A 20,980-nucleotide genomic window follows, 5' to 3' on the forward strand; every position below is an offset into this window, starting at 1 on the left:
CCCTTCAAAATCTCCCTGTTTATGCCCTCAGTCTATTTGGTATTCCGGCTAAAATTGCTGAAGCTATGGAAAGAATTCAGAAGAGATTCTTATGGTCAGGAATGGAAGAAAAGAAGAGAATACCTCTGATTTCCTAGGACAAGGTGTGTAGACCAAAGAACAAAGGAGGGTTGGGGATTAAAATTATAAAAACTTTTAACAAGGCTCTTCTTGCCAAGCAATTATGGAGAGCCTATGACACTAAGAAAGACTGAAACCAAATTTGGTTTGACAAATACATTAAGAACCAGACTATCCAAGGAATCCTTAATTCTGAAGATATCCCGGCTGGATCCTTCATCTGGAATAGTGTAACCAAATCCATAAAAGTTGCAAAAGCTGGAGCAGGATGGGTCCTTGGAAAAGGTGACAGAATAAGGTTTTAGGAAGACCCCTGGATGAAGAATGAAGCCCTATTTGATCAAAACAATAGTCAAGTTATTGAAGAATGTAAAAGGAGGTTTGGGCTGATGGTTTGTGACTATTGGAAGGAGAATAAGTGGGTTAAACTTGAGGACATCCATCCTAGTTTTTCCTCTCTCCAGAAAGAGTTGCTATCCTTTTCCCCTAACAAAAACTATGATGATGTTTTCCTCTAGAAAAGTGATCCTAAAGGTGAATTCACAGTTGCTTCTGCCTATAAAAACACTTTCTCTCAAATCAGCAATCCCATCTGGAGCAAAGTCTGGAACAACATCTTGATCCCTAAAGTCAACATTTTCTTTTGGCTTGCTTCTCATAATAGTACCCTTACTATTGATAATTTAATCCAAAGGGGCTTCAAATTCCCTAATAGATGTGAGCTTTGTCAAAAGGAGGGGGAATCAGTTGATCACCTATTTTTTCATTGTTCCTTCAAAAGGAAATCTTGTGTAAAATGTGGGAAAAATGGAAAATTAACTAGGTCATGAACAAAAGCATTAAGGATATCATATGGCAATGGAATTATCCTACCAAATGTCAAATCATTAAGAACCTATGGTCTTTGACCCTCCCCATGATATGCTAGGGCATTTGGAAAGAAAGGAATAATAGGATATTTAGGGAAGATAAGTGTAATACTTAGGTAGTCTTTGAAAAAATATGCAGGGCTATAAAGGAGAACATCAACATCCCTCACAAGAATAATCAGCAATGGGCTATTATTGATATGAATGATATGGAAAAAGACATTCTTACTGAATGGAACCTAATTCATAAGGTCTATAGATTGGACAACAAGAAGAAGAGAGATAACATTGTTCGGAGGTTTCCTGATTATGACTGGATAAAGGTTAATTTTGATGGGGCAGCCAAAGGGAACCCTGGAAAGGTTGGTGGAGGTGGAGTTATCAGAAATGCTCAAGGAAGCTGTATTTCTGCTTTTGCTTCCCCTTTTGGAACCCAAAACAACCATGTGGTTGAAGCTATGGCCATGCTTAAGAGACTCCAGTTAGCCCAGAAATTCAAATTTAAAAAAATCTAGCTCAAAGGGGACTCTTTAAATATTATACAAGCCCTCAAAGGTATTAGTTCAGTTTCCTGGAATATTGCCAATATTATTAAAAATGTTAAAGCTATCCTTAATAACTATGTTAGCATTATTATAACCCACACATTTAGAGAGGGTAACAAGGTTGCGGATATCCTTGCCAATGAAGGGGTTAAATTGGAGAAGGGCATCAAATATATAGGGGAAGATCACATCAAGTGGGAGATTAAGGAACAATTATATTTTGATCACCTTAATGGATCAAGCTAATATCATGATTGATTTCTGGGGAACGAGTACCAATGACAGATTTTGGGGGCAGATGAACTGCCAGATGATGAGTGTTTCTCAGCATCATAACCAAGATCATATGTGTGCGAAAGGTAATTGTAATAATAGCCGGGTTTGTATGAACATGAGTGGCAATCTCAAAATTGTGAAAGACTCTTTACAAGGGGAAACTAGAAATTCAGAGTTTTACCCGTAGGCCGAGAGTTGTAATAGAGGATATTGTTACCTGGAAAGTAGAATGGGAGGCAACCCTAACAGGAATGAACCTTCAGGTTGTGAGCACTAGAAGAGTGAAAGAAAGGTGTGGAGAAGGCTCCACAGACATGGTTTCACTGATTATATGGAGAAGCTCCATGGTAGTAGAAACTCTGTGTCTCACGGGTTCGCTAAAAGCTGGAGCAATAACAGGGCTACCCTGTTTGGGGAAATTTGGCAAATCGATGAAAGCTTGATCTCGGAGGTCACAGGACTCAAGATGGAGAGGACAAAATTCTATAGGGATAGAAAGTATGTCGCTGAGGCCTTCAAAAATTTCCCTAAGATGGAGGACAAGAAGGGCAACCTGGCGAAGAAGGACAACATATCATACTTCACCCCCCAACAAGTAAAACCTTTCTCGCAAAAAGTTCTTAGGGCTTTAATGGAATATTTAACTGTGGATGGCAGGTTTACAAAAATTTATAATTATCATTTCGCCATCCTAAACCACTTCCGCCATGGGGCTAAAATATCTTTGCCCTTCTATTTAGCCTCTTCTCTAAACGAGAGCTTGGCCGACCACATTAAAAAACCCAGCTCCTACCCTCTAGCGCACTAGTGACTCATTCTATTGATTTATGAATATATGAAGGATAAGACTAGGGCTACCAAGGATGACCCTTTAATCATCAATGCTCAGATTTATGAGAAATGCATAGACTCTGATTCGACTGGGGAGACCAGCAACCCTACCCATAAAAAAAGGAAGGTTGAAATTGTGCAGGAAGAAAAGGATGTGCTTTGTGAGGAAGAAGAGGGAAAGAATAAGGAAAATATTTCTGAAATGGAGATTAACAAGGAGGAGAATTATGGGGAAGGAGAGGAAGGGGGCAATTCTGAGAATCGTCAACCTAACCTTGAAGGCTCAGAAACTGAGAAAGAGGCTCTAAAGCCTAAGGAAGGTGAAAACCCTAATGTGGAGGAGACGGAATAGAGCAAGGATTTTGCGGACACCATTCTGGATACCACCCGCAATTGCACCCTTGAATTCTTCAATTTTTAGAAGTGGGTGGTGGAAAACATTACCAGCATGCAGGGTAAACAAAAGGAGCTGGAAGTTAAGATCAACAAACTGATCAACATGTCCGACTCTGGGAAGCAGCACGAGGAGACGGAGAATAGTGAAGCGGAGGAGGAAATGGAAATGGAAGACTGGCTGGAGAAAGATTTGATAAAAGGCGACCTCAAACATCTGGAGGACGTCATCAAAATAATGAAGGAATAGGTGGAGGAGGATAAGGACAATGTCAATGCCCGGATGGCTAGAAATGAGAAAGCCTTGAAAATCCTTATGGACCATAGCCTCCAGGTTCTTAAAGTCTCCTCCCAAAACATGAATGCGCTAGTGAATCATCTGGAAAAGAAAAACCAGGAGAAGAACCTGGTAGTTGAAGATGCTCCTACTTCCAGCCTAAGCCACCAGACCCCTAGGCGCAGAACCAAGCAGACTACGGCGAAGAAGGATATGAAGATGAAAGAAAGCCAGATTGCTCAGGAAAATATCGACTTGAGGGTAGCGGCCAAGGCAATGATGCTTTTGGTGCAGGATGCAGAAGAAACCATGAAGAATTTCTAAATTTATGTTTATGCTGGACTTGGGGCCAATTTCTTGTTGGCCTCTTGCTATCCTTTCCACTGTTGCTAGTCTTTTTGCTGGTTTTTTGCAGCCATTGTGTTTTGTTTCTTTCCTGAATATCTTTCATATGTAATTGGGTTTCGGGTCCCTTAAAACCTGTTTTTAATTAATCAAAAACACTAGTATTTATACATGGAAAACCCTGCAAAGGGAAAAACCACGGTGGGGCTGATACCCATAATATCTATATACTTGATCAAGGTATAAAAATATTACATAGAGGGGATTGCACATGCAATCAAGGCAACTACCTAGATCTCACTGCTAAAAACAAAAGTCTCATAGACTTACACAACATTAAAAAGTGATTACAAATAAAAATGAACTCATAAGATGCATCTGACCATGCTGGATAAGTTTCGGTTCATGCTCTGATAACCCTCTCTGTGTATCATTTTGTTGATGCTTTGTTCTTCCCTATTCTACTACCGGTTGAGATTGCGCACGTGAAACTGCGCACTAAAGCTTCTTTTCATTGACCAAAATGCATACCATCAATCACTGATTAATTTGCTACCAAAATCGCATTCCAAATCATATATAATCCATCACTAAAAGATATCCTTAAATACCATGTTAACTTGTTAAACATGTCATCTACAATGAAGAAAATAAACTTGTCGGTTGCTGGATTACAAGGTATATCATGCATAATCCCGATGACCATGTCAACCTTCACACGCTAACAAAAATTCCATGAAAGAAATAATCGAGGCCACAAGATATCTTAGTCGGGTCTCATCCTTAACCAGGTTCCAAAAACACATTATTGGGATCAGGACTTAACTAGGTGTAAAGCAAAGTGAATATACCGGTTGAGTGTAGTGAATACATATTAACCCAAACAAAGTAAAATGATAGATCAATGAATCCCAATAAAATATATAGACATTTGAAGATGAGTTGCCATCAATGACAACCCTAAATGTCATTTGTCTTACCGGATGAGTGTCAATTGCCAACAACTTCCACCTTACTCTTTGACCAAGGGTGCTCACATATGTGTGAGGATTCTCTTCCCCATTAATCCACCCTACACTTTCTCTTCCATTCATTTTTCACTTCCTTCTCCCTACCCCTATTCCACTTTGCCACATTTTCCTCCACTTGTCACTGTCATGTTCTTCCTAATATGTGCTCAAACATGTGTGAGCACACCTTTCTCTCTTCCCCATGATAAATTTTCTTCTCCAAATCCTCCACCTTGTGAAACTTGTCACAAGGCTATGATCCCAAGCCACCTCATCTCCTCACACTCAATCCTAGCCCTCCATCAACTCTCAATCTCAATTGTCCATTTCAAATCCAAAAAATTATAAATTGGAACCTTCTCCCTCACATTCATATCACTATTTTATGCTAAAATTATGTTTTCAAATTCACTACTTGTTGTGAAACAAAGGAGAGAAATCCACATCCCTAAGCATTAAAGAAAAAATCAAATGCAGAAGGGTGCCTTCATTTATAGCTCTATCTAGGGAGTAATGAAGGTATAAGTCTAGTTAGTAATATAATTTGAATGCTTAACTATTGTTTAGGCTTGTCATTTTATTGCTTTCATTGTGGTTATGTTGGTTCCCAAATAAATACATTGGTGACTCTGAGGGGGAGATCAGTCATAAATCCATTTGGAGAGAGTCTGCAAGTTGAAGAAATATGAGAATTTGTTTTAGATTGTTGAAATTTTTTAGATCTAGGAAATATTGTGTTCCAAGAGTATGGAAGAAATGTTTAAGTGACTTTGTTGATGGAGAACCCAAAATGAATAATACACTTTAAAAAGATCTCAACTATTTGAAATTCCTCTACAAGAAGGTGGCAACTCTGAGTGAAGAATCTGATAAAGGGATGATAAGAATCTTCAAATCTACAAAGCTACCAATCAGGAAAGATAATTAGTAGCTACTACAATAATTTTAGGTACTTTCATGAATTTCAATGAAATATTATTATGTTTGAAGGTAGTTTGTAAAATGATTTAAGGTTTAAATGTTCCCTATTAGGTGAATATAGCTATAAGGAAGGGAATTAGTGGTAGTGAATTTTCTATACTTCTCAGTTTATAGTTGTAATTCTCATATATTTTTGGAGAAGTATGTCTATTGTATGAGTTGTGCTCATTTAAAATAGATATTGCTTGTAGTTATAAAAGTGTATGTATCCTTTGGTATTAAAATATCCCATTGTAAGGAAAAGTATATTAGGCCACAAACATCAATATGCATCAAAAATATGGAAATCTCATTCTAGTTCCTAGTGCAACCATGGTTTGTAATTAGTAGCCCCATCCATGTAATCAAAGGAACCTAAACAGTGAAAGATATAAGGCTTTGGATTTTGATGGAATTGAAGTGGAGAAAATATGGGAAAATAGGTTAATTGCATAAACTAAATCATAAATACATTAAGAGAATTCAAAACAAATAAACAACCTCTTTATACCTTTCTTCACCTCCTCTGATTGAGCTTGCAGTGGAATTGTGACCTTGTCTCTACTTGATTTTCTCCTTGATGTTAAGGGATGTGGATTTATCTCCAAACACAATAAAGTGAGGATGATTGAGGGATTGAAGGGATTAAATTCGACTAAATTTGGGCATAATAAGGGTATGATTGATGGATTTCTTGGCTCAAGTTGATAGAATAACAATGTGCATAAGATGGATTGGATTGTGAAGGGAGGAGACTCCAATTTATAGATTTGAGGGGCCTAGAATGGACAATAAATATTGAAAGGAGATGGAGGGATAGGATTAAAAGAAGGTAAGGTATATTTGAGAGTACAAGTGGGAGATCTAAGAGATTTTCCATAAAGGCATTTCTTGTCTCCACACTTCTCAAGTACATGGGGAAGAGATCCCTAATTACCTTGGAAAAGAAGAAAGGAATTAAAAATTCCTTGGGAGAGGATAAGGGAATTAAAAATTCCCAAGAAAGAGGGGGCATTGGAAGAATAAAGGATAAAAATTGGAAATTCCTTGGGAAGAGAGGGCATGAGGAGATTCAAGGAATTTAAAATTCCTTGTATAGACAAAAGTGGATAGCACTTAAGGTTGGGAGATGAGATGGGAAAGCCATTTATGGAAATAATTTGACCCATCCCTAATCATGGTGATTAGGAATGTGCAAATGATTAGTGAGGGGATTAGTTGAGATAATGATGGATTAAGAGAGAAAGTTGGTGAGTTAGGAGCATGGGACATGAGCAAGAATGAGAAGGAATTTAAAATTGGAAGAAATGATAATCATAATTAGGCTATGATTAATTAGGCCAAATCATGGTTAGAGTGACAAAATTAATTTAAAATATAATTTAATTAATTTTGAGAATAAGGAGGGCTAACATAATTAATATGATTAACCATGCGGAAGGGATGAATTAATTAAATATTAATTTAATTAATTTTAGATGACTAAATTTTGTACCCTTTTTATGCGGCAACCAACATTAGTGACGAGTAAAAGAAGAAAAAGGATGCCCTAACATGGAAACATGGGTAAGGGATGCCCCCTCGAGAATTTAATCAGAAAATTTGAATTTTATGAGAAAAAATTTGAAATAGAAGAAAACAATGGTAAAAAGAGGAAAAAGAGGAGAGGAAAGAAGAGTGGGAAAAGGGGAAGGAGAAAGAGAGAAAAGAAGCAGAGAATGGGAAATGAAAGGTCGAAGGAAGGGCATATATAGGCCACATAGGGCCCATAGAAGGGTCGCTATCATACATTTAGTTATAGAGCCCAACAACAAAGAGAGTGAAGATGGAGTGAATCCCACGACATGAGAAGCATGGTGAGCAGGTCAAACTCTTCCAACAACCACCTGAGTATGGGCTATAAATATGTACCCTTGATCCCACTTTTCATTTATGGTAGGTAGGCATTAATTAGGGGTATTAATGAGGGAGAAAATGTGTCGGGGAATAGACATTGATCACTTCTTTGGCATCTGCACCCAGGGATCAATGTCTTCCTGTCGGTTCACCATCCTCAAGGATGAGGGGGTGCATGCATAAGCATCAATTTATGAATCAACATCTACGTTGTGTAGGGGAAGGGTGAGGGATATATATAAATTCTGCCTGCACCCTACAAAATGACACAAGTAGCATGGTTTCAACATCTCCACTGGAAGGGGCTATGGGAGAGAAAAGGGATGGGGAAAAGATTTGAGGGGCATCCGGGGGATGCCCCAAGCCATTGGGAGGGGAAATAGTTAGACTAGGGTGGAAAGAAGATGGTTAACATGGGTTGGATCATGGATGTAGGAGTCATTGGGTCCATTGTAATTGTGAGAGTGTTGGTCACGGACCATGCATTATCAGTATAGACTAAGCAGCATAGAGAGGATGGTTTTAGTGGAGTCCTAATTGCAATGGGTGCATGAGTGGCCACATATTTAAGCACATATAGTTATGGTAATGTCACTTGTAGAGTGATGGCATAGTGACATGTGTTCATTCCATCTGCTAACAAGAGAGACATCCATTACCCTAGAGGATGTGTGGTGCATACTATGAGTGCCCATTCAAGGAGTGATCCTAGAGTACCTGCTAGAGCATGGAGATCATTACCTATGTGATGTACATCAGAAAGATGACTTACCGATGGATTGGATGCGGATGATAATAGAGCCATCCATGGAGTAGCATCAGTAGATTCTGATATTGGTGTTATATGTCTACGAGCTAATTAACGGATGTATGATGTTCGACCTCAGTGGGCATGGATTTGTGATAGGTTGGGCCAAGTGCATATACCATATTATGGAGGATGGCGTTTAGGTCACCTGGGGGTACACTATACTAGGGAAATTGTACCATGATACTCACATGTGTGTTTATCAAGGGTACAAGAGCCTAGGTACCATAGTCACATTGCTACACATATGGGTGTTCAAGCATATAGTTGTATGTCATCCAATCGGGGTTAGAGATCAATAACTGTATTTTTTGTATGTAGATAGATATGGAGGACTAATTCATTATATTCGAGTGGGTTCCATGGGCTACTGGTGGTTGTATAGGTTATGTGAGCAGTGGGACGAGGATGCATATTACTTATCTTTCATGCAGATGTAGTGTTTGTTGATGGGTCAGATGGTCAATGTTATAGATCAGTACCTCTCTCACTGAGTCATGAGACAGTTTGGGTTGCAAAAGGATATAGTTAGTGAGGAGGTTACACACACATGGGTCACACGAGAGATGGCCACCTAGGGAGACTCCATAGGTGAAATATCCCCCTATGGATATTTGCTCAAGATTTTTACCAGACGATCCATAGAAAATTTAACAAACAATTTGCATGTAACTGGTTTCTATTCATTCAATAACTTGCAACAAATTCTAATGTAAATCATATAATAACAGTTTAGAACAAAGACAAGACCTGAAAATTACATATGGATATTGCCATTAAATCTTCAGATGATTAACAATAAAAAAATATCCAATCGTAGCCACGGAACTTACAATCGAGTTGGATAACCATCAATATGAATTTTGGTCACAAAGTGAGACACTTGAGTGATATCTCCAACAAACAATGGGTTTCCATCCACTGCCTTGCAACTCGAGGGTTTTCGACCTCAAACCAGCTAAAAGTCAAAGCTTCCAAGAACTCTCCAAGAGAAAACAATAACAAAGCATAAACCAAGCATCCTAGAATGAGCCTCTCCATGTACTTAAATAGCACATCCTTGTGACTCTTCACATATCCTCTACTTGTCTCTTGGAATTCCCCTTTAATAATAAAGTGGCTTTATTTTATAATTTGATGTTGATATTAAAGTCACTTGAACGGGATTTAATAAATAATTAAATTAAGTTGTCTTTAATATTATTATGTTTTGATAATTTAAAACTTAATTATTTAATTGATTTTCTAATGTCCCAAAAAGGAGACATTACAGTCCTCCCTCCTTAAAGATTGCTTGTCCTCAAGCAACCATGAATCTGCATACCAATACTAGGATCCCAAATCATCCTCAAGAGCATTGTTCTACTAATTCACTGTGCCACACTGATTAACACATCTACATACCCAAGGTGAAGCAACATATCTTGGTCCACAAGAGTCAATGCACCAAACATGTCAGGGCTTGGATCCCATATCAATCTATAAAGCCTACTATAAGAAATGAAGGAGTTTGTCAACCAATCACTCTGAGGTAACCATCCATGCATGTAGGACAACAAGACAATATGAAGATGAACCCCCACATGTCAACAAACCAACACAAAATGATACCAAACCTCGTTGCCATTACTCCAATCAGCGTCATAAATGATTTCAAATGTGTCACCAAACTCATGTGCTAATTAAAAAAAAATCTCCCACATTACATCTCTATCCAAAAGAAGCACCCCTCAACACTCCCATACCATTGAATTTCTAATGTATTTAGTGCAAAATTGGGAAGTGCCATAAGATGCTAGCTAGGACAACCACCTATCCATAAGAAATCAAAGAATATGAAGTTGCCAGGAAACAAAGATATCACTGTCCTAACAAGAGGAATAGGTAACAATCTCAAGAATGAGGTGTGTATGCCAACACTACCCAATAATTTCAACTCTCAAATGTTTGATTCACTACAAATTTCATCAACAAAATCAACTTCTACACCAATGAAATTATCACCATCAAATGAAACTTCAAAACCAGTAAATACCTACTTATCATCACAATGATGCAAAGAAGAATAATTGTTGTTATTAAAATCAGAATTGTTACCATGCTTTTGTAACATATCTTCACCCCTTTCAAGAACCTCTTTACTGAATTTTTTATGGCCAAACCTTTCACATTGGGTAAGAACACTAGTAGACCCCACTTCATTTTGCTTCTGATGTGTCGGGGTTGTTAACTCCTATGAATGGAAAGTTAAACTTATGCTGCCCTAGATCAAAAATTTAGGCTTCTCCATACTTTCTTTGAACCCATCACAAATCACCAAAATCTTGACTTGTCACATGTCCAAAAAGTGGTGGTGTCTCAAATGAGTCTTCCCCAAATGATGTCACAAAGCTGCAAGGTGTTTCCTAATGGAGCTCTTCAATCCTTTCATCTATATTGTGAATCTCTTCAATATGTAAAATGTTGGAAACATTATGCCCCATTTCCTCCTTAAGGAGTCTATCAATTCTTTCTGCTATTTGATTGATTTCCAACTCCCTTGTACCAACTTCTTGTTCTTTGGTTGTAGTTATAACAAACATCTGATTTCCTGATTTATATAGAGATAAATGAGCTATACTTAGCTGGTAACAAGGTTCATCAACATCTTTGTCCTTGTCTTCAGCAAATTTAATAGCAAGATCCCTATCCATTAATAGCTGCAAGAAATCTGATTTCATCTTTTCAAATGCTCCTTTGATTGTGTTCAATTGAGTACTGGTAACTCCACTTGCAACTCCTTTATGTCTCTCCTCAATCTAAGTTTCCCAAGTAAGATCCTTAATGTATTTATGAAATTCATCTACCCCTCTTAAAATTTGCATAACTCTCTCCTCTATGACCAATAATTTGTCCTTCAAATCTTGCAATGATAAAGGCTTAGTTCAAATTCATCTAAGGAACATGGGTTGCCACACATTAAATTTTCTAATTTGTTCTTAATAGTGGAAGCATTATCACTGTCACACTTAATTGATTCTCTAGATGATGTCATGTACTCTTCATGAAGTAGCAATGGAACAACATTATGATTATATATGTATTCACCCAAGGAGTTCTTCTCTTCACTGGTTTTATCAATAGTTGCAAATCACCAATTAGGAGTTTTGTATATCTCTCACCTATAGCAACTGATTCTTCCTCCATAATAACATCCTTAACTACTTGGGAAATATTAAGTGTATTTGTTTCAACTTGCTCTTCATGAATCAAGGCACTATTTACACCTATATCTTGGTCCTCATCACTACTTGGTTGCCATAGATCTTTCTCCTTATTATCTCCACAATTATGATATGTTGTCCAAGCCTCCTGACATGTGAAACAAATATGCTCTCTTCTCATTTTGTTCTTGCTCTTTTTTGGAGATCCTGAAATCTATAAACCCAGTGAACTTACTACTTAGCTCCTCTTTAGTCAATACTTCCTTGAATTTCTCAATTTTCTATTCAACCAAACTTCTTGAGATATTATAGGATGCAGTTGAAACATGCAGCTCTCTTCTCCAAATGTCTAACAAATCAAACCGTAACTGCTTACAAACTCCATCATTCTCATCTAGGATCATGGACAAGATGTCGAACATGTATGTCTTTACCTTGTCTGGATGGTGTTCCCTGATTATAGCAACGAAATATTGAAATATTTGAAGAATCGACTTATCACATTGGAGATCCAACATAAGGATGAATGATCTGGTTCTCGTCATAATTTCTAAAATTTTATCCCTCTTACCAAAAGTAGGGGCTTTGACATCATGTAACTCATGTAGGCTCTCCACAATCAGTTGTAAAACCTTCTTCAATATATCATCATTATAGGGTGCTACTAGAGTTGTTATTCTTATGATCTCACTATAACAAGAAGCAACTACAAGTCTCACTTCTTTATAAGGATGTCCCATAAACTTCAGCTGGACCAAGGCGAGCATTGAGGGCTACAAAGCCCAATTCAGAAGCCTCAAGCCTCCAATCTAACTGGTCTACTTGAGACAGATATGTATCTAATTCTTCCAACTTAGTGAGGACACCATCAAGAAATTTCGTGGACTAAAATTGTAATCCAATCATATAAAGCCCATTTCCTATTTCCTTTTCTTTCTGCAAGTCCCTTAATTGTTCACCATTAAATGTGTCATTAAAATTCTTTTCAGAAAAAATCACTTTTTTGATCTGCTATTGTCTTCATCACCATAATACTCTACCCCTGTTCTTTCCAAATTTTCTTTGCACCTCTCTCCTTAATTCAATTCATGGACATTAATAAAAATAGATTGCATACTCTCTAAACTCTCATTGTATTCAACATTCTTCACCATAACCAATAGTTTGTTTACCACTAGAGGGAATAGTTGATTTACAATTTAAGATATTCAGCTTGCATTGTTTTTGTTCAACAATGACATTACATACTACGATTTGGAATGAATGAGCACAGTATTTGTATTCAGTCTTAAACCATAATAGATTAATTTGCATAAAAATTTCAACTAGATTAACTAAATGAACAGCTACTACAGGACAGATATTGCAGAGATAACTTTGACAGAGGTTGGAATAGATCTGAGTTACCACAATAATAAAAACACTACAATACTGTGTGAAGATAAATAATATGATATGAATCTTTCAACTTCTGACATAGATACAAGATGCAAAAATATTATATTCTTTGAATCTGAAATGGTCACATCCAGTTGATAATCTCCTCCCTTATTGGGTGTGCTAAAGTTAGACCTCCATTGGCTGAGTACAAACACTACCAAGAAGGAATGGAAACTGGTTCCGTAGATGGAAAAAGTGACTCACAAACTGATAATGATTAATCGCCCATGTTATGTATAAGCAGTAAACCCATTTGCATTCACCTCCAAATCCTGTCGAAGTTCCAAAATTTCTAAAACATGCGATACTTAATATCAATGTGAATAGAGCCGTTGTAGAATATATGAAGGAAACAATATAATTCCTCATGGTGAATGTTCAAAGCCTTGGCAAATGAGATAATTCAATCCCTGCGCTCAAAAATTAAGTAGTGATGTCAACATTCTTTTGTCTCTGACGGCAACATGTATCTCACCAAAACTATAATAGCTTCACTGTGATAATTGAACCACAATTCCAAACTTTTAGAGGAAATATAAATCCTCTCCACACAAAAGATTAATCCTGAGCCCTTAATAATTACTTCACTGGAATACTTTTTTGAATAAGATAAGGGCATCAAATTCCTCAATCTGCAATACTTTTATTTCCAAAACAATTACCAATTTTGTCCCCAATGGAGACTTCGCAAATTTTCCAAACTCCAATCTTTGAAAACCAATAGTGAGAACTGACTCAAATAAAACCTTATGGTTGTCTAGAAAACCAGTTCTGATACCATTGAAATATCCGCCTATGGATATTTACTCTAGATTTTTACAAGACGATCCACAGAAAAATTAACACACAATTTGCATGCAACTGATTTGTATTGCAACAAATTCCAATGTAAATCATATAATAACAGTTTAGAACAAAAACAAGACCAGAAAAATTACATATGGATATTGCCTTTAAATCTATAGATAATTAACAATAGAAAATATCCAATCGTAGCCACAAAACTTACACTTGAATTGGATAATCAACAATATGAATTTTGAGCACAAAGTGAGACCCCTGAGTGATATCTCCAACAGATAATGGGTTTTTGTCCACTGCCTCCCAGCTCGAGGGTTTTCATCCTCAAACCAACTGAAAGCCAAAGCTTCCCAAACTCTCCAAGAGATAACAATAACAAAGCATAAACGAATCATCCCAGAGTGAGCCTCTCCGTGTACTTAAATAGCACATCCTTGTGACTCTTCACATATCCGCTGCCTGTCTCTCGGAATTCCCCTTTAATAATAAAGTGACTTTATTTTATAATTTGATGTTGACATTAAAGTCACTTAAATTTTCTTTAATAAATAATTAAATTAGGCTGTCTTTAAAATTTAATTATTTAATCGATTTTCTAATGTCCCAAAAAGATGGACATTACAATAGGTCCTTTTATGGCATAGTCTGGCTTCACAAGGATGGTTCTAATGGACTGGGATTTGAGGCCATATATAGTAGCTGTTGGGATGATAGGTGTGTATGCAGCGTGGTGGGAGTTCCATCAACTAGCATGACTCACTATTCCAGATGTTTTGGGATTGGATGAGGTGGCACCAGCAGTCAATCAAGTTGTTGGAGGAGATGGGGATGATGGGGGAGACAAAGGGGATGGAGGTGCGGATAGAGAGTTTGAAGGTGTAGAGAGAGGACAGTGGAGGAGAGATCAAAGGAGGGGGTGGGGGGGGAGAGGATAGGGTCCTTGGGTATATGTGTAGGTATCCCCATAGGTACAAGGACAAGGAGAACCATAGGTACAGATTCTAGCAATAGTACCACCACCAATAAGACTTTTGCTAGTGCCAGCACAATAGTAGCCACAAGTGCCTCAAGTCACCCAGGCCATGCTTGACCAAGTGATTATGGAGAGGGATATAGAGAGAGCTCGGACAATGAGCTTGATAGATGAGGTAGCGAGGGAGAGAGCCAGGGTGAATGGAGAGTGGGCTCATGCAAAGAGACTACAAGTAAAGGTGGACATGAGATAGGCAACTAGGGACACCCTATAGGTGGAGAGAGACACCCTACAAGGGGAGAGGGACACTATATAAGTGGCCCTTGAGGATATGAGGACAGAGCGGGATGCATTCAGGATAGAGGGAGATGTGACCACAAAAGTATTGCAGGAGGCCCAGGGAGGGGAGATGGTGGAGAGGATCAAGGAGCTTGAGGGTGCTAGGGAACAAATGACATGGAGCCAAGTTGATGTGACCTGACCTAGAGGAGAGAGGGATATGGGAAAGAAGTTGTTGATACCAGTCGGCATGATGCGGGTCCTTAGTGAGGTTATGGGTTCTAGGACACAGATAGAGTGAATGGCATGGGAGACAATATTATAGAGATCTATATCATTAGGCTATGATTGTAGAGCAAAGAGTGGTTTTCTTTACTGACAGAACTAGATTCCAACATACACGGTCATAGACATAAGGGGGATCAATAGGAATGCGTGCACCTTGGCCACCACCAACAGGACCCTCTGGAGGGTGGGAAAATCTAGGGAGCGATAGAGAGAGCACTAGCGAGCTCATGGATTTTGATAGTTTTGACGACCCATTGGGGAGATTTCATTGTATTGTGATTGAACGCATCATGATTTTGGTGGCGATTCATTTATTGTTGTATTATGATGGATATTTCTTATGGATTGTATTGCATTTGATGATGGATTTATGATGATGAATGTTGATTATGCTTATGCTATGTTGATGATGATTATGAGGCTCTCTAACATGTGTGTGGTATAGGATGGATATATGCATGTATGGACCTATGTGATGTGTGTGACATGCATATATGTGTTGGTATGCTATGTTGGATGTATGATGTATATGATATTTTTGAAATATGTTGTATGCGGGATGGGTTATGTATGGATATATGATGATGCGATGATGAGGCGATTATGACACATGTGTAATGTGATTAAAAGTTGGATGATTATGATACAAGATAATGAATATGGATATGAAGTTATGATAATGCACACTTATGGTTATTATTGTGATATAGATATGTATAATAGAATGTAAAATAGATGCATATGATTGTGCAATGAAATTATTTCTAAGATGATACAAGATGAATTCTAAAATGATCGTGCAAGACAAAATGAATGCCAAATTGATATAAAATAAAATGAAGTGAAACGGATCCTATAATGATTATGCAATGAAATGAATCGTAATATAATGTAGAATGAAATGAAATAAAATGAATCCTATAATGAGATGCAATAAAATGAACTCTTAAATAATGTAAGATGAAATGAATTATGAATGATATGATATGTATATGAAAATGAAAGGAATCCTAAATAAGATGAACTGATGCTTGAAATACCATGAACCTAAAATGAAAATGAAGTGAGATAGTATAAATGAACTTTAAAATTAAAATGAATCCTAAAATGATATGGAAAGTGTAATGAAGAGATGTAATGCAATAAAATGAATGGAAACCAAGCGACCACCATCTAAATGCAAGAAAATGGATGAATGTGAAAGAAATGACAATGTAAATGCAAATGGAGATGAATGATTTTTGTGATGTGCGAACAATAGTAGAACAAAATATTATGGATAGAAGAAGAAGAAGGGAAATGGATTGGGGTCTCAAGTCAAAGGAAATGATGAATGGAGGGTGGGTGGATGGATGTGATTTGTTGTGTAAAATGTGGAGAGCCATTCTAGTTTTTGATATTGCAACGAATTATCTACACCACTAGCTATAAAAGTCAGGATGTTGTGAATATCTGATGCATGGACTATACTCTCAAACAATAGGTTATCTTAGTGCATACAAGTTTACAAACAACCATGATGGAGTAAATGCAAAACTTGTTGGATCATACAAGAGAAACCATCAAACATGCCATGCCACAAAAACATCCCAATATACACCGGCCAAGACATACCAAGATATAGAATGATCAAGGCAACCCTGAATAGGTATAGGCATAGGACACAAAATAAAAATCAAAGCGAAAAGACCAATCATGCAAACGACACACACATGGCCAACTGATATCTCTTGCCAAGAGTGGGATGGGGATCTGGATCTATAGACTACCAAACAAGGGAAAAATGCATCCCGATGGGCAAGGAATATGGAAATGACTGATAGGTGGCAAAAGAAAAAGTGCTTTGTTGAAGGTTTGTAGATAGGAAAATTGTTTCTCGGCTTTGTTTAGCACATTGTGAATAGGTGTTTGGTCTATGTGCAAGTCAAGATAAGCTCAGACTAACACGAAAATCTCAATGTGATGGGGAAAAGATCAATTTGAAGGTATAAAGCTCACTATGACAGGATGGTCCTTATTCATAGCATTGAACGTATCTCATCATCTCAATGGGATGGCAAAGGGGATGAGGGATCAATGATGGTTTATGAAAATGTGATTGAGGTGAAGAGTGTCTGCATGGAAGTAGTGAGGGTGAATGGAAAATTAAAAGATCATATCACTAAAGAAATATGAATGCATAGGTGTTTGGAAGGAGGTGATGCAAGTAGTGAGGCTAGATGGTGAATTAATGGCTTACATCACTAAGGAAGTATGTATGTGGGGGGGAGGGCAATGATGCAAGTAGGCACGATGAGAAATCAAAAAAATGGTGGATCTAAATTATTTACCTTGGTGCCTGAGAACAGGTTTTCACCAAGGTACTTGCCCATAGCACCACAAAGTGGTTTTCACTAATGGACGAAAATATTTTTCTTTACTTTTTTCATTTTTTAATTTTTTTTGTCTTTTTCTTGTTTTCTGATTTTTTTTAGTTTTTTCTTTTTGAAAATTGGGATTCCCTAAATTCTAGGCATAAAATTTCTTTAGATGAAGGATGTTCATGGGCTCATCCAATGATTCGCCTTCAGGAGTAGCCAACTAGTATGCTCTGAAACCATATTTTGCAGTGATGATATAGGGTCCCAACCAATTAGGCTCAAACTTTCTCTTCTTTTCTTGGTCATGATGATTCTTCTGATTTTCCATAAGGACAAGGTCACCATTTTCAAACTCCTAGCTTCTGATTTTCTTGTTGTGGTTAAGGTGAAGGTGATTCTAATTAACTCGGAGATGATTCAAGGCCTTAAGATATCATTCATCTAGAAATTCAAGCTCTTGTAGTCAAGCCACTTTGTATTCTTTATCAGGGATAATATTTTGTAGGGACACTCGTAGCAAGGGATACTCAATCTTAAGGTAAAGGATGGCTTTGAGGACAAACATGAGGGAATATGGTGTGGCTCATGTAGGTTTGCAAATTCTTCTATGGTAGGCCCAAAGGATGGGATAGAATTGCAAGTGCCAATCATGACCATCTTCATTCATTGTCTTTTTGAGGATCTTGATAAGAATTTTGTTTAAAACCTCATCTTGACCATTGCCTTGCGAGTAATATGGAGTGGAAAAGAAGTGTTGGATTGCAAAATTCTGGCATAATTCTTTGACATGCTGATTTTAAAAGGGTGCCATTATCGGTAATGATAACTTTAGGGATTCCATAGTGGCAGATTAAATAGTTTAGGATAAATTTTGCAATTTTTTTGTCAGTGGTAAAGGTGAGTGGTATGTCTTCCATCCACTTGGTGAAGTATTTTATGGTGGAGGTGATGAATTTGTGGCCATTGGATAAAGTGGGATGAATTTTCCCAATGAGATCTAACCCCCACTAGGAGAAGGGCCAGGGTGTAATGAGTGGTTGTAGGTCTTGAGATGGTGCATGAATCTTTTCACCATATTTCTGACAAGGCACATATTTATTAACATAGTGATATACATCTTATTCCATTGTAGGCCAGTAGTATCCTATGTGTAGTAGCTTCTTAGCTAGAGTGAGGCTTCTTGAGTGTGACTCATGGATACCCTCATGTACCTCACGTAATTCTCATTTGGCTTCTTCTTTGTCTAAACACCATAGGAGGGTTCCAATGTAGTGCCTTCAAAATAGGGTGTCTCCAAGAATGGTGTATAGAGCGGATTAGCAGATGAAAGTTTGTTGTTGGGTTTTGGTAAGGTGAGGGGAAATAGTATTGTCGCAAAGGTAGGCATAGGTTCCTTTATACTAGGGAGAGTTGGGACCAATAAGTTCACATACCATTTCAAACTCAGGAACATCGTATGCTAGGACCAAGAAGTGCTCAACTAGGAACTCACACTTTTGACTGTTTTCGCATCTGTACGAGAGAACCGATTGTCGCCATGGCATCAGAACCTTTGTTGTTTGTGTGAGGGATCTGATCAAATTCAATGAAGGAGAAGTGTTGCTTAAATTCCTCTAGCATGTGGAAATAAGGGAGCAGCTTGTCATCTTTTCTTTGATACTCATCATTGACTTACTTAATGACAAGTTGACAGTCTCCATATACATGCAGATCAATGATCTTCCTTTGAATAGCCAGGAAGAGATCAGTAATGAGGGCTTCATATTCCATGATGTTGTTTGTGCATGTGAAGGCTATCTTATAAGACTTGGGTATGCAATCTCCTTGTGGGGTCACTAATAGAATGCATGCCCCTAATCCATGTTGCAGGCAAGAGCCATGAAAGTAGGGTTGCCACTTGGTAGATTGGGTGATTGTCATGATGGCATCGTCAGGGAATTCTGTAATCAATGGGTGGTCACCTTGTAAAGGGGCATCATCGAGTTGATCAACAATTAATTGTCCTTTTATTAATTTCCAATCTACATACTCATGTTGAATTCACTTAGCAGGATAACCCATTTAGCAGTCCTTCCTATAAGAGAAGGTTTTGACAGGAGGTACTTGAGAGGGTCAATTTTTGCAATGAGCTTGGTTTTATGATTGAACATGTAATGATGGAGCTTATGAGTGTTGAAGATGACTACAAGGAATGCTTGTTCATTTGGGGTGTAGTTAAGCTCATATCTGACTAGTGTACAATTGTTATAGTATATAGCATTCTCTCTCCCTTATTCATCAACTTGTGCCAATAATGCCCCCAAGGCCATTGATGTAGCAGAAATGTACAGGAGAAGAGGTTGTCCTAGAATAGGAGGCAATTAGCATAGGTGGGGAAGCTAAGTATTATTTGAGCCTGTCAAATGCTTTCTGGCACAAACAATCCCACTAAAATTTGGTGTTATTTCGCAGGAGATGACAAAATGGATGACACTTGTTTGCAAGTTGAGCGATGAACCGATGGATGGTCTGGAGTTTTCCTTGGAGACTTCAGAGTTGCTTAAGAGTTTTTGGTGGTGGCATATCCATAATTTCTTTTACCTTAACTAAATCCACTTTGATTCCTCTATGTAATACACTGGATCCTACAAGGTTACCAGAAGTAACTCCAAAGACACATTTCTTAGAATTGAGCCTTATCTTGTACTTTTCCAATCGCTCAAAGATCTTTCTTAGAACTGCAATATGGCCTTGTGTCTTTGATTTACCCAAGAGATCATCCACATAATCCTCCATAATATCATGTAACAGATCATGGAAGATAGTGGTTATTGCTCTTTGGAGGGTGGTGCCTACATTCTTCAAGCCAAAAGGCATGACCAAATAGCAAAATATTCCCCACAAAGTGGTAAAGGTTTTCTTGTGTTGGTCTTCACCCACGATTTTGATCCGGTTATATCCTAAAAAGTCAACCATTAAGGAGAGCATATCATGTCCCTTTGTAAGATCAACTATCATGTCAATATTTGGTAGGGGAAGTCATTCTTAGCGCATTCTTTATTAAGATCTGTGAAGTCTATGAATATTAAGATGAACAACTTCTTGAAATGCAAGTGGAAGGTTTGATGGATATGTGGTAGTGATAGTGTTTATGTAGGCATCATCAAAAAGGTCATTGAGGTATTCGATGGGCACTTCATGGAATTTCTCTTTATCAAAGTCATCGACCTCAGATGGTGGGTTTGTTGGATTACCAATGATAGTAACATTAGGTATTGGGGAATAACCTAATCCTAGATTGTACTTATATGAAGCTAGTGAGATGGG

Source organism: Cryptomeria japonica, chromosome 2 (genome assembly GCF_030272615.1).
Source record: "Cryptomeria japonica chromosome 2, Sugi_1.0, whole genome shotgun sequence".
NCBI lineage: Eukaryota > Viridiplantae > Streptophyta > Pinopsida > Cupressales > Cupressaceae > Cryptomeria > Cryptomeria japonica.